Below are 26,098 nucleotides of genomic sequence, written 5' to 3'. Positions count from 1 at the left end.
ACAAAATTCATTGTCCATGAAGGGGGTATGAGAGCATCGTTCTCAAAACAAATTAACTTTTAATACATTTTGTTAGGGGCTGGACCGTGTGTTGTGCTACTGTTCCTGGTGGTTTGGTATGCAACGTGTGCTTGGTTGATTTTAATTACTTTTCTGTCAAACAAAGTTATGCTGACTCTGCTTCTTTATGAATATTGGCATGCATATGTGTGCCCTAACTATGTGCTTAAATGGCTTACTATATATTCATAAGTGTGTTTGTGTGTTTTACGTATGCAACAGAGCTTAAAAACATCTGCCCTGTCATATAAGGGAGAGGGAATGATGAGAAAGAAAGGGATACTGTAAAGGAATCGGGAAGATGAAGTTGAGTAGAGAGTCACCAGGAGTGGCTGGTGTGATATGTTAATGAGAGAGAGTTTTCATTAACACAGATAAAGACAGAATTTAACTTTTTCCTCGCAGACAGTTCTATAAGATAGCTTAAATCGTAGATGGAGAAGAAGGAGAGAGAAAGCGAGAGAGATAGAACTGTCAAGGCCCACAGCCTTCGGGAAGGAGCCATCACTTAAAGAGATACAGCTGATTATAGGCCATTACTCCCGGATGAGGAACGAGCCATCCAGGCCTGATCCTAATGGTTCCCACCACAAGATGAGGCAAAACCAATGACTCTCCATTAGAGATTAAATCAATAATATGTTTATACATCGATCTTGCCCGCTCCAAGATTGCCCGTTTGCAGTTAGCCTAGGGCATCCGCCTCTGGCAAGCCAATAAAGGGCCTTTCAACCTCAACCCGTACGTCAAGAGCTGACCATTCTGTCATCCTGCTGGAGTGTGTGTTTAATCTTACCCAGTTGAAGCTAGAGCGTGTCTTCACTTGAACAAATTGCACAGCAATGAAATCCTGTCAGTTTATTTTGCTTCACAAACTGAGCCCTCGACCGTTTATAGTCAATTATTTTCTCTACTGAGATAGAGCGAAAACAACAGAGAGGGAAAGAGAGACATCTGTAACACCCACTCAATGTGATTCAATGTGATGAATTTAATCAACTAAGCTAACTAGCTTAAGAACAATATTCAAAGAACAATATTCAAAGTTATGTAATGAATCCACACCTGTGAAGGAATATGAACTGTAGGTACTGTAAGGACAGCCAGCCCTAAATTAGGACATCAGGTAGGAGATGATCAGAACAGGGGGATCTGCAAGCTAACAACATAGCTCCAAATGTCATACTGACAGTCGTGTCAGTGCTTTTTGCGATTGATTCTGCAGTTGCCATGGTAATTCAGCAAAGACACTTGTCTTCCTCCATTAAGAAGGTGTCGTTGGCAACTGTTTAGCCTTCACAGCTGTCCTCACAACGTGAAGTTATTTTCAGAATTCTGGTTAATTGCAGCAAATTAAAAATAATGTGCCGTCCACTTGAGCTGACAAGGATGCGTTCTGTGCCTACATGGTACACTGTCAGTCCAAGGCAATGTACGTACATCCAGTCACTTTCAAAAAGTCAAGGTACTTCTAGCGTCATGTAGAGATGGAGAGTAAGATGCTCCTAAGTTAGCAGTGTCGAAACATTCATTGTTTCAGCAGTCACATTTACACTTGTGAACACCCCCACCTACCCAAGCGCAACCAATAACACAAAAAAACACCCACAATACATAAGGGTATTTCTATAAATAAACATTTCAAAATGGTTTGAAACAAAAATAAAACGATTGTCATGCAGTTCCACATGCCAGGTTAGTTTTTTTTATGGAAGGATTTGTATGGTAGGTTGAAGCCAGCATTAGATGTTATCGACCTCATAACAGAGTAGAGCAACACCCTTCTATGGAAGTGGCGGGAAACAAACAAAACTGTCCACTAACAAAAAGTATATAAGTTCTCTCTCACAAAAACAGATAAAAAAATTAAATCACAGAGAATTATAAATTGGCTACAATAATTACAAGGACTTTTCAAGCACCAAATTGAGAAAATGGCTAATTTACAAGGTAGACCAATTCACATACTTGAATTTATGAGTTCCAAATTCAAATAGGCTATTTCAAGCACCTTGTATTCTTTCAAATTGCAGATGTAACATGTAAAGCAACATGTATTTGTCATGTTATTTAATAACCAGATCATATTGTGAATATGCCCACTAGGTTATGTAATTTGACATTATTTCCAGAATATTCAAAAGCATTTGGGGTTGCGCAATAGTCTATCTTATACAATTGCGCACAGTAGATTCGGTGTCAAATCCGAAGCACAAAAACATATGAAAACATGAACTCATTACCTTGATGCTCTCTCTGTAAAATCTAATGAGACCCTGCTGTAAATCAAGCAGACAACTGTCTTCACCGGCGTAACGAATGAGACACCAAAATATTGTGGACATGCCTCGCGAACACCTTTTTTCCAGCACTTGGGCTGTTGTTGCATCACATGCACTATCACAACAGCTGTTCGTCACCTGACTGTCATTTGGAAATATCCTTCCTAGATTCAGATGATGATGTGTGAAAATATCACAGCATAACTAATCAGCTGGCCACCAGATGCGCATCCAACAAGTAGTATGCATAATTATTGAAGAACAACATTAATGACAGTATCGATTTAGGTTTTAAGTATCAAGGTAAGGTGACTTTAGCTTAGAAGCATTCTATTTTGCAATCGCATACATCATTTGGGATTTGTGTGACCATGAAAACTGTTTCCAACCTCTAACATACTGTAAGGAGACACACAATGTTTAAACAGTTAGATCCATGATTCTTGCAGGGGTTAAGTTCAATGTTTAATTTAACTGATTCATGCTTAAAATATGATATAACAACAATTTACACTTGCAAGGACAGAAAAGTTATGTTTTACGTCACACAATTTTGGACAAATCTTTCAAGACACCAACCATGATAAAGGGTTTTACATCAATTTGTGAATTGTATTGAATATAGCTATGATCCCCTTTATATGTTAATGTAATGACATGAAAAAAATTGCTAGATTACTGTCAATGACTTATCAACAGCTGTAACAAATTGTCCAGCAGAGGAAATCTTCACTGTTACCCTAGTTTACAGAAAGACCCATAACTAGATTTCGCTATGCTTTTGTACCCAAGTCCTTGACCTTCTGTTCCTCACTGTTCTGATTTAGACTCAAAAAATAATTTGACGCAAACATAGTGGCGACATCCTTTCACATATGAGAAAACAGAGTTAAATCAGAGTTGACTATTTAAATATAAAAACACTAGTCTCAAATTGGGAAAAGATCTGAATCTATTGACCTTACCAAATCAAGAGATAAAGTTGGGACCTTCACTGTTTTAAGAATCTCTTAAGGAATCTTAATTGTAGTGTTGGCTTTGTGTTTCAGAATGGTGAGCTCGAAAAGTTTGGCATTGGCAGTGGTTTCCTCCCTTTCAATTCAATTCAAAATACCCACAAATGGCAATTCTGTAGACAGGAATACAGATAGGTAAAAACAACATACAAGAGCATACAACATAATCACAACTACACAGCACCAAAAGTAATGAAAAACTTCTTGGTACGCAGAGGAGAGGATAGTGAAAACAGATGTCCATGAATATGAATAAACTCAGCAAAAAAAGAAACGTCCTCTCACTGTCAACTGCGTTTATTTTCAGCAAACGTAACATGTGTGTTACGCTCGTTGATGGAAGAATTAGAACAAGGTGTAGCATGGTAGGCGAACATCTTACTTTTATTAAAAATGAACACCGAAAAAACAACAAAAGACAAAACGAACGTAAAGTTCTGCAGGCTACACAGCAACTATACAAAATCAAGATCCCACAAACTAAGGTGGTAAAAAGGCTGCCTAAGTATGATCCCCAATCAGAGACAACGATAGACAGCTGCCTCTGATTGGGAACCATACCATGCCAACAAATAAATAGAAAAACTAGATTGCCCACCCTAGTCACACCCTGACCTAACCAAATAGAGAATTAAAAGGATATCTAAGGTCAGATCGTGACAATGTGTAAATATTTGTATGAACATAACAATAATCAACAACTGAGACAAACTGAACAAGTTCCACAGACATGTGACTAAAAGAAATGGAATAATGTGTCCCTGAACAAAGGGGGGGTCAAAATCAAAAGTAACAGTCAGTATCTGGTGTGGCCACCAGCTGCATTAAGTACTGCAGTGCATATCCTCCTCATGGACAGCTTCAGATTTGCCAGTTCTTGCTGTGAGATGTAACCTCACTCTTCCACCAAGGCACCTGCAAGTTCCCGGACATTTCTGGGGGGAATGGCCCTAGCCCTCACCCTCCGATCCAACAGGTCCCAGACATGCTCAATGGGATTGAGATCTGGGCTCTTCGCTGGCCATGGCAGAACACTGACATTCCTGTCTAGCAGGAAATCACGCACAAAACGAGCAGTATGGCTGGTGGCATTGTCATGCTAGAGGGTCATGTCAGGATGAGCCTGCAGGAAGGGTACCATGTGAGGGAGGAGGATGTCTTCCTTGTAATGCACAGCGTTGAGATTGCCTGCAATGACAACAAGCTCAGTCCAATGATGTTGTGACACACCGCCCCAGACCATGATGGACCCTCCACCTCCAAATCGATCCCGCTCCAGAGTACAGGCCTTGGTGTAACGCTCATTCCTTCGGTGATAAACACGAATCCGACCATCACCCCTGGTAAAACTAAACTGTGATTCGTCAGTGAAGAGCACTTTTTGCCAGTCCTGTCTGGTCCAGCGACGATGGGTTTGTGCCCATAGGCGACGTTGTTGCCGGTGATGTCTGGTGAGGACCTTCCTTACAACAGGCCTACAAGCCCTCAGTTCAGTCTCTCTCAGCCTATTGCGGACAGTCTGAGCACTGATGGAGGGATTGTGCATTCCTGGTGTAACTCGGGCAGTTGTTGTTGCCATCCTGTACCTGTCCCGCAGTTGTGATGTTCGGATGTACTGATCCTGTGCAGGTGTTGTTACGCGTGGTCTGCCACTGCGAGGATGATCAGCTGTCCGTCCTGTCTCCCTGTAGCGCTGTCTTAGGCGTCTCATAGTACGGACAATGAAATGTGTTGCCCTGGCCAGATCTGCAGTCCTCATGCCTCCTTGCAGCATGCCTAAGGCACATTCACGTAGATGAGCAAGGACCCTGGGCATCTTTATTTTGGTGTTTTTCAGAGTTGGTAGAAAGGCCTCTTTATTGTCCTAAGTTTTCAAGCTGTTAGTGTCTTAACGACCGTTCCACAGGTGCATGTTCATTAATTGTTTATGGTTCATTGAACAAGCAGTATTTAAACCCTTTACAATGAAGATCTGTGAAGTTATTTGTTTTTTTACGAATTATCTTTGAAAGACAGGGTCCTGAACAAGGGACGTTCCTTTTTTAGCTAAGTTTATAAATGTAAAGTGGCTAAGAGTCTGGCTGCGCATTCTGAGCAGGGTAGATAGGGTAGAGCAGGTAGCCTAGTGGTTAGACCGTTGGAATAGTAACCAAAAGGTTGCAAGATCGAATCCCCAAGCCGACAAGGTAAAAATCTGTTGTTCTACCCCTGAACAAGACAGTTAACCCATTGCTGTCATTGAAAATAAGAATTTGTTCTTAACTGACTTGCCTAGTTAAATAAAGGTAAGAAGAAAAAGTTAGTGCTGTCTTGAAGAAATATCAATGTATAGGTTAGTTATAAAACATTTATGAAATAGAATAAATATTTGAGAAACCCTTTATTATAATCATGAAAATACAGTTTTGGACAAGGGAGTAACCATTTAGAAAACTACAGTAGTCTACATTGGGACCAATGGGACTGCAGGTTTGAGTCACGTTTCTTCTATCCACCAATCTCATATCTAATTGAAAACAATTATTCTGTATGTTGAAAAGACGTACAGAATAAATATGTCCTTGACGTTTCTTCCTGTTCTGCATTAGACTCCCTCACAAACACAGTGCAGACATCCTTTACATTTACGTTGTAAGTTGAAAAAGACAGTTTTTATGAAAAACACACTAGTCTCAAAGCGTGGAAGAGGCGAATCTATGTACCTTACCAATGACTTAGTAAAACTGTTAGTACAGTGTTTTCCTCCCTATTCAGTTCCTCTGCAGGTGGAAAAAGTCTGGTCACATCCAGTTGATGAGAAACAAATCATTCAAACTGCAGAACTGGGAGAACTAGACCAAGAGGAGAATATATCTTCTACCATTTGAATACTATTTATCCTGATTCCATTAACAATTTTCTCTAATAACAAAATGAGAAATGTTAAATCAATGCTGGTTCACCCATACAAATGTAAAGCCCATTTTAACAACAGCTACTAGACAGTCTCTCGAGTCAGACGGGTTGCCTCCCACAATGTACCAATGCTCCAGCAACATGTCTGTAAAAGTTCCGGTGCCGGTGATGTCACTGTTGTATCCGCTTGTTGCCCTAACTAAACATGAGCACAATTCCCAGACGCATTTTAAGCCCTTGTCTGTCTGAAGAGGACCCTCCATGGAACACATTTTTCCCCCTTTCCAGATGTCCAGGAGAATCCAACATCCTCCCAGACCTTGTACCGTTGCTCCAAGGTCTGGGATTTCCGAGACTAGCTACTAAAAGGGAAGAAAGACCTATGGACAAACTCTGAAACCTGAAATGTATTGGATGACCAGAGATTTTATGAAATGCCCATCTCTATTTTGGTCTTGACTCTTTGCCTGTGCCACCAGGCGAAAGCCATTTTATGAGCACTAAATGGTGGTGTATTTTTGTGTTCACCTCTGTGAATAAAAGACGAGCGATGCTTGTCTCCCTGCAACAGACCATTACTCCTCCATTATTTGCCAATGTCGTAAATAATATACAACGGTTTTGTACTTCCAGCGTGTTTGACACAAGGTCATGCCCACCAATGGGAGTAGTTCTCTCAATGTGTGAAGCCAGTAAGGTGGGAACCGGAGAGCTGTATCCTTGTGGTCTCACAGCGACAGGAATTGAGGGCACCATACTATATACAGTGATCCCACTTTTTTTAACAGGGTAGCTTGAGGGTACTGAACTACAATGCACCCATTTTTTATAGATAACCCTGGCTATAACCTGGCCTGATAATGATGCACCATCCAAATGTCAATGGGATATTAATTCATTTGTTCATTTTTTTACTATTTAGCTCAATATGCTCTCTTTCTACTTACATTTCCACTTGATATCACCACTACAAATGGAAATGGTAGGGCCTACTGGTAGAGATTGCAGTACCTAGCTACATACCGTTTTATTATGATTGTCACTGTCCATCCTAATGTAATGTGGAGTGGTCTGCATGGTGCCCGTAGACAGTGGGACCAGGGCACAAAGGTTCAGCCCCTTATCCTGGAAAGCAGTTGTCCAGAGGCAGACTAGCATTCTTGCCACTCCTCTCACACTTATCTTTCTTTCCAGATCTACAGCCCCTTCACGTTTGTCCTCAACAAAAGCAATTATTACGAGTCTGGGCATAATGTACTTGTTTAACGGTGGTAAATGTGCTAGGTGCTCTCAAAATGGCATTTGTGTAGAGCATTGTTGTCAAGATTTTTTCTTAACTTCTGTTACTTTTACAAGATGCAGACAGAGTCCCATGATTACTAATAGTATTTCAATTGCTACTTTCCATTCATATTTCACTTGTACTCAACCGAGTGTGTTTCTGATAGAGTTAGCACTCTGCCTGTGTTCCTTACTGAGGGACCAGAAACTTCTCCCACTTGCCAGTTTGTCCTTTCCATAAGGCTTTTACCTGATCGTAGGTAACTGATCTCCACACCCAACAAACAGGTGGTCCTTCCAGATGCCCTAGCTAATTGATCTACAATATTTTGGCCAGAAACACCTGATGGGTTAATTCAACATTTAACCACCTCCCACTGATTGTCTCCAAGCACCATGATCTGTCATAGCCACAAAGAACGGAAGGAGGCAGACACAGCCAATTCGGAGCAGCCGGAAAGCAGCTTCTAGATGGGAATTGTTGTTAGCCAGCATGTCACTCTAAGGACACATGTTACTTAGACTAAAATACAGACATGACATGCTGCTGAAATTAAACAGTATCAGAACAAACTGTGTGAAAAATCGATGTTGCTATGCAAATGTATTTTGGGAGCCCACCAAGGCACAAACGCATATACAGCTGTTCTCAAGCATTTTCTTATTAATGCATGCAACATTTTTAGAGGTGTTTTATGCATCTCATGCATATTGCTGCAACAGCATTTGAAAAAACTGAAGTTGTTGATAAAAACACTAAACCAAAGCTGCGTTTATTTTCTATCAAACAAGAAGAGTCTGTAAGCAGTCAAATGAGGCATTATGTATGCTCTATGGTAGTGGTCATTGGAACTACTGGTGGTGAAAATATCAATTCGATTTTTGTGGTATTGATGTTTTATTGGTGTCACAGATCCCTCCGGCACTTTCATTACACAAACCTGGCCCCTATTTCCAGTGATTAATATTACATAAGTGTGTCCTTGGTTAACCATTGTCCTGTCAATTATTGTTACAATGTCCGTTGGTTCGTGTGAGTACCTGTGCTGTGTGTTTTGGCTTTCGTGCCATTGTGGATTGCGCAGATGATTACGGGTCTCGTCCCATGTGTTAATCATTGTGCGCTTGTGTTATTTATTCAAGGTACTCCTCGCTCTTTTGTTTGGATTTCTACCCTGTGTTTGTATAGTGTTTGTTTTGTCTTCGTACCTGTGCCTTTACAGGGGTATAATAAAATACCCTATTACGCATTCCTGCGCCTGTCTCCCGACCATTTATGCCAACATGACAATTGGAGGCTTGATCTCATACTGTATGTAGCTACATTGAACTGCAAGGATTTACCCCAGTCGAAGGTCAGGGGAAAACTCCATTACCTTTGTGAGACAAAAGTGTAGGGATATACTCCTCTCATGTGATATACTTCCAGACGTGGCTCAGTGCTTTATACAATTTAAAGCTGCAATACGTACATTTTTGGGTGACTCGACCAAATTCAAATAGAAATGTGTGTTAGATCTGTCATTCTCATTTAAAGCAAGTCTAAGAAGCAGTAGATCTTTTCTATGTGTGCTATTTCTATGCTTTCCATTCATAAGTTATGTTTTGCCTCTTTGAATTTTGAACACCAGCTTCAAACAGCTGAAAATATATTTTTGGTTATAGAAAATACACTGCTCAAAAAAATAAAGGGAACACTTAAACAACACAATGTAACTCCAAGTCAATCACACTTCTGTGAAATCAAACTGTCCACTTAGGAAGCAACACTGATTGACAATAAATTTCACATGCTGTTGTGCAAATGGAATAGACAAAAGGTGGAAATTATAGGCAATTAGCAAGACACCCCCAATAAAGGAGTGATTCTGCAGGTGGTGACCACAGACCACTTCTCAGTTCCTATGCTTCCTGGCTGATGTTTTGGTCACTTTTGAATGCTGGCGGTGCTTTCACTCTAGTGGTAGCATGAGACGGAGTCTACAACCCACACAAGTGGCTCAGGTAGTGCAGCTCATCCAGGATGGCACATCAATGCGAGCTGTGGCAAGAAGGTTTGCTGTGTCTGTCAGCGTAGTGTCCAGAGCATGGAGGCGCTACCAGGAGACAGGCCAGTACATCAGGAGACGTGGAGGAGGCCGTAGGAGGGCAACAACCCAGCAGCAGGACCGCTACCTCCGCCTTTGTGCAAGGAGGAGCACTGCCAGAGCCCTGCAAAATGACCTCCAGCAGTGTCATTGAAGTGTGATTGACTTGGAGTTACATTGTGTTGTTTAAGTGTTCCCTTTATTTTTTTGAGCAGTGTATATTTCACAGTGGTTTAGATTGTACAATGTTTCTCTACAATATTCCTGCTTGTTTTGTCAAACTGAAATTTGGGAAACTATTAGAATTTTAGCAACCAGGAAAAGGTGGAGCGATATCTGCATAGTGCATCTTTAAAGCACAATTTAATGTAAATCCAAATACACAAATCCCTTTGATTGCCCCTGAGCCCTCGGCATCCCACCCACATGCTCATCCCCCATAACCATTTTTCTCACAGCAACTTTTACCCAGGATTGTGTTGGTCGTCTGCAAAGTTGTTTCTGTGGGTCGCAGACAGAAACATTTGCATGACACGAGCTGAATTAAATGAAAAAGGCTTTGAAAATAAAAAAGCTCTCTGCTCCGTTGACATTTCAGAGATACGCTTGTTCTTGTGAGAAATCTTCAAAAAAGACCTGGAAATTTGCATTAATATGAAAAGTTTATACTGAAATATGAATATACTGTCATGTCTCAATCGATATCTATCTTACCTCTATATTGTTTTACGTTGTCTGTATTCAAGAAGAAATATGACGAGTTCAACGGTGACCCTGTAAGTCTTATTTCTCACACTTTCACGACTTAGGATATGACACAGATGCAGACACGGGAGGCGGATAGTACAGTTGTCAGATGATTTATTATAAACACGGGGCAGGCAAAGGGCAGGTTGAGGGCAGGTTAGAGGTTTGTGATCAGGTCAGAGTCAGGCAGGTACAGGATGGCAGGCAGGCTCGGAGTAAGCGCATGCAGAGGTTCATAATCAGGTCTGAGTCAGGCAGGTACAGGACAGCAGGCAGGCTCGGGGTCAGGGAAGGCAGAATGGTCAGAACTGAGAAAAACTAGGAAACAGTACTAGATCAACAGGGAGGCGGGAAAGACCGCTGGTAAGATCTGACATGACAAGCCGAACTGGCAACAGACAAACAGAGAACACAGGTATAAACACACAAGGGATAATGGGGAAGATGGGCGACACCTGGAAGGGGGTGGAGACAAGCACAAAGACAGGTTAAACAGATCAGGGTGTGACACACACATCATCCAGCCTACAGGTAGCTGATGCAATGCTATTTTTTTTAGTTACCCTAATTTTTGCCTTTCTACAATGGTAAAAACTTAAATACATTTTGAACTGATTACGATAGAGACATGAGGAGGAGAGGAGTATTTACACAATTAACAGATTATTTTACCCATTGATCAAAATATTTGTTTTTGATTGGACACCCTAGTCGCTGTGTGTGCTCCAGGTGCCTTGAGGGAAAGGAGTCTGATGTTGTTGGAAAAGCTAACATTTGTACCAAAGTGAAATATTGTGAGTTTGACATGTTTACAACTACAGTATGTGGCGGTGATGTTAACCTTGGAGTCGAGAACCAGGCTTCCCTAAAACAGGAAGCCCGGGGAAGTCCATGGCACAAAATCTGCTAAAAAGTGGTGGGAACCCGGTGTAAATCAGTGACGCCTCGCAACATGTCAAATCCAATCAAATGCCTTGCTTGGGCAGAGCACCAAAGGTGCTCATTAAGGGTATGCTGTTAGGGTATGTTGTTTGTGGTGAACCATAAGACTGTAACAGGAACAAACATAACCTTTTGCAAGGCAAACTAGCGACCTGACTACACGCTGGCATTAGAAGAGATAAAGGGACCTGTCACGCTGAGTGATGGGTTTTCAAAAGCAGTATGTGGCTCCTATCGCAATCTTCTGCTGAAATATAAAAGAAGTACCAGTGATGTGGAAAGAACTGGCTGTTTTGTGACAGAAAGAACAAATTATAGAGTTAGAATGAAAAGATGTGCGGCGGCTGTATTGAGAAGTACCAAAATAGTGTCTGTTCAGGAAAGCACAGAGAGTCCGGCGAGACAAGGCTTATTCAGGAACCCAGCCCCAGCTCCAGAGTCAGATGACCAGCCGCCACATATAGGAATTCATCTCCTACAAGCACTGATTTTTGCTGCATCATCGGCTGTAAGTGACAACAACGAAAGTGATCACTGCATAGTTAATAAGCGCTCTACCTTCGAACAACATAGCTATCTACAGCTAAATTTGGTCAATGCAATAGGACATGCAGCTACAGGAAAACTTTTGCTTGATTGTTTGTTTGTTTACTATCCCAGTATTAATCATTACGCTCTTCCAAGCCTTATCATATAGGTTGAAAACAGTGTTGCACAAGTCCTACAGGCTCACATTTGTAGGCACATTTAATAATATATTCAGTTGATCATAGTGACAACTGTAGCCTTGATAATTTATACATAGTTAGTTTTTTTCCTTGACAATGAAGAAACTGATGAAGCCCATTTTATGTGCACATACTGTACACAAAGTTTATCATTGTAAATGTGTTGCATGATGACAGTCTCAGATGACAGTCTCTTAAAGTACGGTTCCAACTCCTTCTGGTACAAAGTCACAGATACTTAGAGGTCCTTTGGAAAGAATATGTATATGTCTCCAAGTTAATCGGCCCAGTGAAAAACCAAAGTATTTGATGCAAGTTCCTGTTTTGTCACAAGTTGTTATCAAGCATGCACAGAATATTGTTTTTGAGGAGTGTAGAGGATTGGCCAGTAAAAATGTGGACTCAATACTGCGACACACCAGTCCCTCAGCACTGAAAGAGGTTTCATGCATCATGGTTGGGCCAAAATAAGATATTTTGACTGACAATCCAGGCTTGGTGTCTGTGTGTCCAGAAACAGTACAATGACAACATTTAAACAGATTGGCGAGTCATGGGATGAGAAATGCCTCCAGTGGAAGAGGGATATGGAGAGTGTTCAGGTTTAGACTGTAGGGGGTGTAGCTTGTCCTGACAACACAACCAACACAACGATGATCGAATGGTATGTACAGTGCCTTCAGAAAGTATTCACACCCCTTGACTTTTTCCACATTTTGGGATGTGGGATTAAAAATGATTTCATTCTTTGACAATGATCTACAAAAAATACTCTAATGTCAAAGTAGAATAAAAATTCTAACATTGTAAAATAATAATGAAAAATAAAACTAATATATCTTGATTAGATAAGTATTCAATACGTGTTAGAAGTAACTTTAACTGTGATTACAGCTGTGAGTCTTTCTGGGTAAGTCTTTCGATACTGTATCTGGATTGCGCAACATTTGCCCGTTTTATTATTTCCAAAATTCTTCAAGCTCTATCAGGTTGGATGGTGATCATTGCTAGACAACCATTGTCAAAGACTCTAGCCACCAAAGTCATAGACTGTTCTCTATGAAACACCATCCAAAGTGTTATTAATAACTTACCCATGCTCAAAGGAATATTTTAATATCTGCTTTTTTCTCATGTTTTACCCATCTACCAATAGGTGCCCTTCTTTGCGAGGCATTGGACAACTTTCCTGGTCTTTGTGGTTTAATCTGCATTGGAAATTCACTGCTCGACTGAGGGACCTTACAGATAATTGTATGTGTGGGGTACAGAGATGAGGTAGTAATTCAAAAACCATGTTAAACACTATTATTGCACACAGAGTGAGTCCATGCATCATATTATGTGGCTTGTTAAACACATTTTTACTCCTGAACTTATTTAGGCTTGCCATAACAAAGGGGTTGAATACTTATTGACTCGAGACATTTGGGGTATTGTGTGTAGGCCAGTGACAAAAAAACTCAATTTAATATATTTTTTACTCAAGCTGTAATAAAACAAAATGTGGAGGGGTGTGAATACTTTCTGAAGGCAATGTAGCTATTGAAATGTGTTGTTGGTTTATGTTAACTCTAAATACAACCACAATAACAACAAACTACAGTATGATATTTGGCTGAGCATTTTTCCTGTTTTTTTTTTAGTGTGCAATTATTTTTATTGGGATTTTTCACAATTATCAAGACAGTTGGAAACGAATGCCAGTGAGACAGGGCGGCAAACTGCGCTAATTGCATATGTCTTAATGTCTGGCGCGTTACCGCTAAGTCACGACATCAGCATTGCTGTGTTAATTTAATATAAAACCTGTTATGACCTCTTTTCTCTATCTATGTCACTATCTATAATCCAATGCTTGAGAGCAAAAAGATCCAGCTACAAGGCTATCAGGAAGAACGATCAGGAAGAGCTCTTCCTGATAGCCCATCCCCTGGATCCGGAGACCTTTCATCTCAGCAGTGCTGGAATAGTATGCACACAATGTGGTGTTATACATGGCAACTCTCAGTAGGTGTCCTTTATAAAATGCAATATGTGTCTACAGTATGTATATTTGCTGCATTAATTTAATCTGATAACGGTTTTGGATGTCTTTGCCACAGTTTACAATCATCAGGGCCAGCTTAACAGTGGCCAGGTCTTAATGTCAGGGATCAAAGTTCTTCCTGACAGCCCATTCCCTGGATCCTAGGAGAGACCCTCTAAACTGAACAATGATCAAATGTCATCGACCGGCTCAAATTGGTCTTATGTAGCAAAATTTGAAATTGTGTTTTTTACATTGGATAAAAGTAGAGACTCAGGGCTACAAAATAGTGTATCATACATTACATTTGAGGAACAATGGGAAAGTAATTTTGCTTTGAAAGTTGATAAACTTGTAAACTCACTTTTGAGAAAATGGCTTTTGAATGTTTTGGTAATACTACTGGAGAACCCTTCTTGGTCTAGACCCATTCAACATCGTTCACACCCTCTTAAGCTTTTTCCCCACCCATCTCTTTAAGGGTTGATGTGAGCTTTCTGTACTAACATCAGTCAAGCACTCCTGTAAAGGCCTTTATTATACACAGATTCAAAATAGCTGTTGATATCAAATGTGTATTTTGTGGTTGTGACCCAGAGACTCTTGACCATTTATTTTGGGACTGTTCTTATGTCAGAAGATTTTGGAGTGAGTTAGAAACTACTATTAATGTTAATTTAAAAGACTTTGATATGATGTTTTATTTTGATCCAAATTATATGATCCCTGATTTAAACTTCATTTTTAAATTGTTTATTTTTCAGAGTTTTTTCATCCATGAAATTAAATGGGCGTAAACAAACCCCTCTTCACATTGATTGAAAAAAAATGTATATACTGTTTTGAAATTATCAGTAAGTGAAAAAACTAAAAAGCAATATGTACCATAAAATGTAAAATGTATCTAGATATGTCTGTTAGGTTAATGTACTCTTGTTTGTATATTTCAGATTTTTTTTGTTTATAATAATAATTTTAAAATAATTTTAAAAAGCAGTCAGGCACCCAAGATAATTTGCTAGCTATTTCCCGAAACAAATGAGTGAACAGGTCACTGAACATTATTCATCCTAGCAGAGCTGGTTAGGCTGTTATGTTATCCAGAGCGTTGGTGACTGCAACTGTGCTGTCAGATTGTCCGTTCGTAAATTCAGAGCTTTTCGCTCCCAGAACGTTCAGAGCGCACACTGGATGCTCTGGCCAAGGAATAGGGTTGATCCGAGCATTCTGGCCTCACAACGGCAGTCAAGCACCCAAGATAACTGGCTAACATTGGCTAGCTTGCTAGCTACTTCCAGACACATAATGAGAAAACACACTGACCATTCTACTTGCCCTAGCACAGCTGGTTAGGCTGTTTTCATGTTATCCGTTGGCGTTGGTGACTGTAACTGTGCTGCTGGCAACAATTTAATTATGTTTTTTTGCCGACGTTTACTGACACCTTTCAACCCCTGTTGAATATGGCCATTCGTAAATTCATTAGTTATTCTGCGCTCTGGCACACTCAGATTAGATTTTTTGTTAAGACATGTAGCTAGCTAGCTAGGTAAACAATGAACCATGATCCAAACTCATGATGTAACTACCCTGCATGGATCTGAATGTAGCTAACCATCAGGTTCAATGTTAGCTAGCTAACATTAAGCTATAACTAATCAAGCAAATGGGTCTGAGATACGAATAATATGATACATGTAGTGTTAGCTAGCGAACCAGCCAGCTAACGTTAGCTAGCTTACAGTACACTTTAACTTGAAATGAAACCACTTTCTGTCAAAATTTAAAATGTGTAATGTCTGAAATGTATTTAGTGTCATCGATAGACACGTCTACTGTCGGATGCCATGGTTGCCCTTAGTTTGAAGATGTAATCTGGAGACCGGTGTTTTCTCCATGAATTTAGCTACCATACTCAAATTCCACTGATTTCAAAACTTGGTCCTCCAGAAAGTGGAGAGTATACACGTAACGTTAGCTAGTGAGCCAGCCAGCTAACGTTAGCTAGCTAACAGTACACTTTAACTTGGTGTTAGGCTTATGCAGTTTTAATACGTGATACATTAAAAAAGCCGTGTTCGACAGGATTACCTAGACATACTGATCAGCTCAAATAGACAGAAGCATGTTATATTGCAGACCAATCCAAACTCATCTCTCGGCATGTCCAGCCCACTCAGTTTCTCAGCCAATCATGGCTAGCGGGAAGGTTACTTGACGTTTTCTGTGGCTAAACCAACTAGGCTCGAAATTTAACAATTAGAATTGTATTTGTCACATGCGCCGAATACAACAGGTGTAGACCTTACAGTGAAATGCTTACTTACAGGCTCTAACCAATAGTGTGAAAAAGGTATTAGGTGAACAATAGGTAAGTCAAGAAATAAAATGAAATGCTTACTTACAAGCCCCTAACCAACAATGCAGTTTCAAAAAAATACGGATAAGAATAAGAGATAAAAGTAACTAAAAAAAGTAACTAAAAGTAACCCTCTGTATCGGGGGTACCGATACAGAGTCCCTGTCTTAGGTCAGTTAGGATCACCACTTTATATTAAGAATATGAAATGGCAGAATAATAGTAGAGAGAATGATTTATTTCAGATTTTATTTCTTTCATCACATTCCCAGTTGGTCAGAAGTTTACATACACTCAATTAGTATTTAGTAGCATTGCCTTAAAATTGTTTAACTTGGGTCAAACGTTTCGGGTAGCCTTCCACAAGCTTCCCACAATACGTTGGGTGAATTTTGACCCATTCCTCCTGACAGATCTGGTGTAACTGAGTCAGGTTTGTAGGCCTCCTTGCTCGCACACGCTTTTCAGTTCTGCCCTCACATTTTCTATGGGATTGAGGTCAGAGCTTTGTGATGGCCACTCCAATACCTTGACTTTGTAGTCCTTAAGCCATTTTGCTACAACTTTGGAAGTATGCTTGTAAATGAGAACTTGTTCTCAACTTGCCTACCTGGTTAAATAACTTCTCTAGGATAGGGGGCAGCATTTTCACGTTTGGATGAAAAGCATACCCAAATGAAATTGCCAGCTACTCATCCCCAGAAGATAGGATATGCATATTATTAGTAGATTTGGATAGAAAACACTCTGAAGTTTCTAAAACTGTTTGAATCATGTCTGTGAGTATAACATAACTTATTTAGCAGGCGAAACCCAGAGGACAAACCATTCAGATTTTTTTTTTTTTGAGGTCACTCTCATTTCAATGGGTTTTCATTGGTAAATGACCATCTTGCAGTTCCTACCGCTTCCACTTGATGTCAACAGTCTTTAGTTATTGGTTGAGGTTTTTTCCTTTGTGTAATGAAGAAGTACGGCCATCTTGAACGAGAGACACTGGAAGTGTACTGTTAGTTACAGGTGCGTGACCAGAATGCTAGCTACAGTTTGTTTTAATCCTGTATTGAACACAGATCATCCCGTCTTCAATTTAATTGATTATTTACGTTAAAAAATACCTAAAGTTGTATTACACAAGTAGTTTGAAATGTTTTGGCAAAGTTTACAGGTAACTTTTGAGATATTTTGTAGTCACGTTTCACAAGTTGGAACCGGTGTTTTTCTGGATCAAACGCGCCAAATAAATTGACTTTTTGGATATATATCGACGGAATTAATCGAACAAAAGGACCATTTGTGATGTTTATGGGACATATTGGAGTGCCAACAACAGAAGCTCGTCAAAGGTAAGGCATTAATTATATTTTTGTTTCTGTGTTTTGTGTCGCGCCTGCAGTGTTGAAATCTGCTTCTCTCTCTGTTTACTCTGTTGCTATCCTCAGATAATAGCATCGTTTGCTTTCGCCGAAAAGCCTATTTGAATTCTGACATGTTGGCTGGATTCACAACCAGTGTAGCTTTAATTTGGTATCTTTCATTTGTGATTTAATGAAAGTTCGATTTTTATTGTAATTTATTTGAATTTGGCGCTCTGCATTTTCTCTGGCTTTTGGCCAAGTGAGACAGTAGCGTCCCGCCTAAACTCAGATTTTGGGATATAAATATGAACTTTACCGAACAAAACATATATGTATTGTGTAACATGAAGTCCTGAGTGTCATCTGATGAAGATAATCAAAGGTTAGTGATTTATTTTGTGTCTATTTCTGCTTTTTGTTACTCCTCTCTTTGGCTGGAAAAATGGCTGTGTTCTTCTGTGACTTGGCTCTGACCTAACATAATCGTTTGGCGTGCTTTCGTCGTAAAGCCTATTTGAGTTCTGACATGTTGGCTGGATTCACAACAAGTGTAGCTTTAATATGGTATCTTTCATGTGTGATTTCATGAAAGTTAGATTTTTATAGTAATTTATTTGAATTTGGCGCTCTGCATTTTTACTGGCTTTTGGCCAAGTGGGACATTAGCGTCCCACATATCGCAGAGAAGATAAAGGTTAAATAAAATAAAATAAAATAAAAAATGCTTGCGGTCATTATCCATTTGGAAGACCCATTTGCGACCAAGCTTTAACTTCCTGACTGATATCTTGACATGTTGCTTGAATATGTAAACAGAATTTTCCTTCCTCGTGATGCCATCTATTTTGTGAAGTGCACCAGTCCCTCCTGCAGCAAAGCACCCCCACAACATGATTCTGCCACCCCCGTGCTTCACGGTTGGGACGGTATTCTTTGGCTTGCAAGCCTCCCCTTTTTCCTCCAAACATAACGATGGTCATTATGGCCAAACAGTTCTATTTTTGTTTCATCAGACCAGAGGACATTTCTCCAAAAAGTACGATATTTGTCCCCGTGTGCAGTTGCAAACCGTAGTCTGGCTTTTTTATGGCGGTTTTGGAGCAGTGGCTTCTTCCTTGCTGAGCAGCCTTTAAGGTTATGTCGATATAGTACTTGTTTTACTGTGGATATAGATACTTTTGTAGCTGTTTCCTCCAGCATCTTCACAAGGTCCTTTGCTGTTGTTCTGGGATTGATTTGCATTTTTCGCACCAAAGTACGTTCATCTCTAGGAGACAGAACGAGTCTCCTTCCTGATCGGTATAATGGCTGCGTGGTCCCATGGTGTTTATACTTGCGTACTATTGTTTGTACAGATGAACTTGGTACCTTCAGGCGTTTGGAAATTGCTCCCAAAGATGAACTTGTGGAGGTCTACAATTTTTTTGAGGTCTTGGCTGATATCTTTTGATTTTCCCATGATGTCAAGCAAAGAGGCACTGCTTTTGAAGGTAGGCCTTGAAATATATCCACAGGTAAACCTCCAATTGACTCAAATGATGTCAATTAACCTATCAGTAGCTTCTAAAGCTATGACATAATTTTTGGGAATTTTCCAAGCAGTTTGAAGACACAGTCAACTTAGTGTATGTAAACTTCTGACCCTCTGGAATTGTGATACAGTGAATTATAAGTGGAATAATGTGTCTGTAAACAATTGTTGGAAAAATGACTTGTGTCATGCACAAAGTAGATGTCCTAACCGACTTGCCAAAACTATAGTTTGCTAACAAGAAATTTGTGGAGTGGTTGAAAAACGAGTTTTAATGACTCCAACCTAAGTGTATGTAAACTTCCGACTTCAACTGTTTATCTCTACGTTAAACTGACAGATTTTGATGGGGATTTTTTTAAAATCTTACTTAGATTGGCGCACAGATGTGTCAATAGACTCTGAAGGATTAAAGTCTACCCACATTCCCAGTGCTGAAGTAGCCATCACAAATCTGAAATTAGATTACTCATCTTTCATGGCTGCAATGATGTGCAGCTTTATGTGCTCAGGTGTCTCTGTGTGGTACATGTCGAAAAGCCTGTTTTCCAGTCTGTCCTCTGCTCCTGCTGGCTTCACAGATTTCTCCCCAAGGAAATGCTGTAAAACCTTGTTGTACAGCAAATAACAGTATTCAATTCTCTTACAGTATATGACAGTCCTTGGGGTCTCAGGCCCCTTTGACTCCATCTTTGTGAGCAACCATGAAAACGTCTCTCTAGAGTCAGAAGACAACTTCTTTACCGCTAGTCTGACATTTCCCTGTCAGGACTTTTCATCACCTCACACTGTTGCATGCTCAGGTGCTTCATTATGCTCTTCCTTGTAGCCTTGGAAGCTGTAGTTGTGATAGCCAATACAGGAACTGGAACTGGTAGGAGTGACCGCAGCTCACCAACAATTCCCAACCACTACCGACAAAGCAGCCTCCTTACCCTGTGCCTTACCCCTTTAGAGGAAATGGGATCAAAACAAGAAAATAAGCATTAATTATGCATTAAACAATACTGGTTCAAAGACAACATTGTCATGTTGAAGGTAGAGTGTGGCCTTGGTGTTCATTTAAAGGAGTGTCATTTTGAGAGTAGGTCCAACATCATTTTTTAAATAATTAAGTACTAAAATGCACAGGAACACAACGGATCAAAGAATTAGCAGATTTCACGCATCAGACACTCGTTTTACAAGTCAAATAATACCAGTGCATATCAAATCATATAAGGGCAATTAACTTGTGCTGTGCGGCAGGTAGCCTAGCAGTTACAGCGTTGGGACAGTAAACGGAAGGTTGCTGTTTTGAATCCCGAGCCGACAAGGTGAAAAAGTCTGCCTATGTGCCCTTGAGCAAGACACTTAAACTTTATTGCTCCTGTTAATTGCTGTAATGTCTGCTAAATGACAAAAATGTTAATGTACACACATGGCAATAAAAACACATGGCATGCCCCTCACCCCTTCTAGCTGCAACCACCTTCTCTCTCTCTCTCCCCACATAGTTGTAACCCCTCTCTCTCCCTATATCTCTGACAGTTTTAGTCAACTTAGCCAAAAAGATGCTCAAAACACATTTTAGTTCAACACAAATAACTCACTATTGAACCACGGTGTGGACCTCATTGACAGTCATTCCAATGAGACGCTCGTGGAACAATGACGTTTGATGTAGGCATCGCCATTTCTCTAATCCAACAAAAGTTTCAGTCATGAAGATAATCGTGTTTTCACCCATGGCAATTTTCTCATCCAGCATTTCATTTTGACCCGTGGATGATTCAGCGATTCTTTGAGAACCTGATCCTCGATTATTGATATCAGAGGAGAAACTAGTATCACCATTGATTTCTCCACTTTAATTTCAATAAATCGCAGACTGTCGGGCACACTTGATACACTTAACTTTTACCATAGTCAGGGTAGACACGCAAAAACTTCTGTTCAAGCATAGGAGTTGTAATGCCTTCATCAACTCTATTTTGTGTATAAAGCACACTTCTGGCAAATCAGAATTATATTTTTCTTCCATATTCTTCCACTTTTCTGAAATATTGCAAACCAGCTAGCATACGGAACAACTTTCTACAAAATGTTGGAAAACAGTGAGGTACATTACACGTACCATCCAATCAAAATGTTGCCACTGGGAGCTCCCAGCGGACCATTCAAACCATTTTTGCAATACAAACTTCTCCAGACCTCCAAGGGAGGCGTGACAATGACGTGATTTTGGAGGTATGGCAACGTGAGACTAACCTCGGAGCAACTTGTCACACACTCTGCCATATTGACACGGACTTCACAGTCTGCTGCAGGAGTTACCGAGGAAATTAAGGAAAAATCTGCTATTGATTCTGCAATACTTTCCCAACACACTATTTTTATATTAGAAAGGTAAAACAACAATCTTCCAAATCAGATAATTCCCGTGTCAGTCTAAAGTCTGTCTACCCTGGAGAGCTGACTGGCTGGCTGGTACCAGTGGTACTCTAACACTGCTTCTGCCTGAGGTGGTCGTGTCTTCTCAGTGTGGAACATTTATGGTCGCTAATGATGTCCCCGTTCGCTGTGGCGTCAGTCCCCTCAGCCCAGTGTAGTCAGCTCGTGGTAAGGATAATGGCTGAGTTGGTTCTGACAGAGCCATGGGCATCCGATCGGCGCTGTCACAACTGACACGTGCTGACCCCTCTTTTTGATCCCCTTCAGATGGCTTGCCAAGCCCATAGCTGTGCCATGGAGAAGCCATGAAGCTTCACTAACAGAGTGGGGACAGAGAACATGGTTTTGTATTACACATAGGCTGTACACACACACACACACACACACACATTCACTGTCGTAAGGGTAACCCACTTGGGCAGGCCACACAAGCACTTCTCAATCCTGGGGAGAGAAGATGGAGATGGCACTAAAGAGTTTCATAGACTGTGCTACTCCGAGATAAGATGGTGGTTAGAGTTTTGGGCCAGTAACTGAAAGATTGCTGGATCGGATCCCCGAGCTGACAAGGTAAAAATCTGTCATTCTGCTCCTGAACAAGGCAGTTAACCCACTGTTCCCCGGAAGACTGTCATTGTAAATAAGAATTTGTTCTTAACTGACTTGCCTGGTTTTATAAAGGTTACATTTACGCTTGTAGGCTACACTTACATTTTCCCAACCACCCAACAGGAGAATGACTCCAGTTGCACATTGAATTTTTTTAAGTTTCCATCAAATATGGTATTCCCTCTCACTCATGTCTAATCAAGCACAATTGCTGTGTCACGACTACCGCCGAAGTCGGTCCCTCTCCTAGTTCGGACGGCGTTCGGCGGTCGACATTACCGGCCTTCTAGCCATCGCCGATCCACCTTTCATTTTCCATTGGTTTTGTCTTGTCTTCCCTCACACCTGGTTTCAATTCCATCAATTACATGTTGTGTATTTAACCCTCTGTTCCCCCCATGTCCCTGTCCGGGATTGTTTCCTGTAGTGCTTGTGTACATTATGCTGGTGGATACCGGGTTTTGGTTGACCCATTTATTGATTCGTCTGTTTACGGTGGTTTTTATGTTTATTAAACGACACCGTTGTAAATCAGTTTTCGCTTTCCTGTGCCTGACTTCTCTGCACCCCGTTACATGCTGTTGTTGTCCCTTGGTGCAAATGTAGAGCCCCTCTTATTGTTTATAACTGAATAAATAGCAGGCAGGTGAGCAGCACTAAAATCTGTGTTTACACAGACTCAAATGCAAATGCATTTTTCAAGATAGCCTTCCTCCCCTTGGAGAACAGTTGGCCACATTCATAACTAAATATAAGTATTAAAAGGAAATAGTTTTTCTTTGCAGCCGGAGTATTGGTTTCCCACTTCAGCATTTATTGAAACAGAGAGGCTCTCAAATAGATAAGTACACATTTTTTGAAAATGAATTGAAAGTAAACAATGTTGACTGTGTTGATTCAATCCTATATAAGTACTTGGTATCTCTGTGGAGCACCATAGCATTTCCCTTGCTGCTAACGGTATAAGATGGTTGCTATGAGAGGTAAACAGAGGCATAGGAAGAGGGGGAGGGAGGAGGATAGATTATCCTGGATACTCTTCACTGTAGTACCTCCCTCTTCCTTGGCTGATGAAGCCCCTGTCACATATCCCTTTGTGTCTGCTCGTCCCTCTTGCGTCACTGCCCTCTTATATAAGGCCAGCACAGTTACCAGATCTGCTGCTTCAGATGTGACTATCGCCCTGAAGCACTCACATATGTAGCCATGAAATGCTTTGAATGGCTCACATCAACATCATCAACCCAGAACCCTTGGACCTACTCCAATTCGCGTACCGTCCCAACAGAGCCACAGATTACGCAATCTCTATTGCAATGCACACTGCCCTCTCCCACCTGGATAAGAGGAATACCTATGTGAGAATGTTGTTTATTGACTACAGCTCAGCGTTCCATACCATATTGTTCTCCAAGCTCATCACTCATCACTCATCACTATACCCTACTCAGGACACTGAGACTGAACACCTCCCTCTGCAAATGGATCCTGGACTTCCTGACGGGCCACCCCCAGGTGGTGAGGGTAGGCAACAACACATCCGCCACGCTGACCCTCAACACGGGGACACCTCAGGGGTGCGTGCTTAGTCCCCACCTGTACTCCCCGTTCACCCACAACTGCAACGGAATCCTTAAATTTACTGATGACCTGTCGATGGTAGGCCTGATCGATGATGAGATCGCTTAGAGGGAAGAGGTCAATGACCTGGCAGTTTGGTGCCAGGACAACAACCTTTCCCTCAACATCAGCAAGATAAAGGAGCTGATCACATACACATGATAACACACGCACTCTACACACACGTACACATGGATTTTGTATTGTAGATATGTGGTAGTAGAGTCGTGGCCTGAGTGCACACACTTAATGTGTTATGAAAATTGTTATGACATGTAATGTCATGTAATATTTTGAATTGTATATAACTGCCTTAATGTTGCTGGACCCCTGGAAGAGTAGCTGCTGCCTTGGCAACAGCTAATGGGGATCCTTAATAAATACCAAAAATACAAATATGCTGCTGCTACTGCTTATCATTTATCCTGTTGCCTAGTCACTTTACCCCTACCTACCTCAATTACCTCGTACCCCTGCACCTCAACTTGGTACTGGTACCCTGTACAGCCAAGTTATTGTTAGTCTTTGTATATTCATTCCTTGTGTTCTCTTTCTATTATTAATCTTATTTTTTTCTGTGTATTGTCAGGAGGACATTAAGTAAGCATTTCACTGTTAGTCTACACCTGTTGTTTATGAAGCATCTGAAAAATAAATTGTGATTTGATTTGATTGATTTTGATTTGACTGCTATCTGGATAGTTGGGGGTTGTCCAAAATACCACTTCCCCCCAGCAAACACACACTAGCCACTGAATCACATTTTCATTGTGTGTGACATAAGAAAACAATTTGAAGTAGTATTTCAGACATTTATTTCATTTGTTGATGTTTGGGGACATGATCCTGTGAACACTTTGTCCCAAACAACAGAGAGACCAGTGAGCCGACGTCCCTGGCTTGGTCGAGATACTGTTGCTGTTGCTGCTGATGTGACGACTCTGTGTGAGACTAAAGCTTTCCCCTTGATGGAGTTTACGCATTGGGAAAGGTGTCCCCCGTAATGTCAGTCTATGTTTCATTGTCATAATACTCCTCACATTGGTCCTGATGTACTGTTATCAATCAATCAATTAATCAATCAAATGTATTTATAAAGCACGGTGGTTAGCAAAAACTCCTAGCCACTACTCTACTGAACTCTACTCTACCCTGCTCTGCTCTGTTCTACTCCACTGTACTTTACCCTTCTCTACTGTACTGTACTTTACTCTACTCTACTGCACTCTAATCCTACTCTACGATACCCTACTCTACTGTACCCTACTGTACTGCACTCTACTGTACTGCACTCTACTGTACTCTACTCTACTTTACCCATCTCTACTTTACCCATCTCTACTGTACTGTACTTTACTCTACTGCACTCTACCCTACTCTACTATACCCTACTCTATTGTAATCTACTGTACTGCACTCTACTGCACTTAAATGTACTCTACTGTACTGTAATCTACTGTACCCTACTCTACTGCACCCTACTCTACTCTTCTCTACTGAACTCTACTCTACCCTACTGTTGTCTACTGTACTTGACCCTACTCTACTCTACTCCATCCTACTCTACTGAACTCTACTCTACTCTGCTCTACTCTGCTCTACTCCCCTGCACTCTAATGTACTGTACTCTACTCTGCTCAGCTCTACCCTACTCTATTGTACTCTTCCACACTCTACTGTACTCTACCCTACTCTGCTCTACTGAACCCTACTCTACCCTACTCTACTCTACTCTGCCCTACTCTACTCTGCTGTATTGTACTGTACTGTACTGTACTGTACTCTACTCTACTCTGCTCTGCTCTACTGAACTCTAATCTACTATACCCTACTCTACTCTGCTGTATTGTACTGTACTGTACTGTACTCTACTCTACTCTGCTCTGCTCTACTGAACTCTAATCTACTATACCCTACTCTACTGAACTTTAATCTACTATACCCTACTCTACTCTGCTGTATTGTACTGTACTGTACTGTACTCTACTCTACTCTGCTCTGCTCTACTGAACTCTAATCTACTATACCCTACTCTACTGAACTCTAATCTACTATACCCTACTCTACTGAACTTTAATCTAGTCTACCATACTCTACTGTGCTGTATTGTACTGCACTGTA

Source organism: Salvelinus namaycush, chromosome 4 (assembly GCF_016432855.1).
Source record: "Salvelinus namaycush isolate Seneca chromosome 4, SaNama_1.0, whole genome shotgun sequence".
Lineage (NCBI taxonomy): Eukaryota > Metazoa > Chordata > Actinopteri > Salmoniformes > Salmonidae > Salvelinus > Salvelinus namaycush.
Note: the sequence above shows the minus strand (reverse complement) of the source record.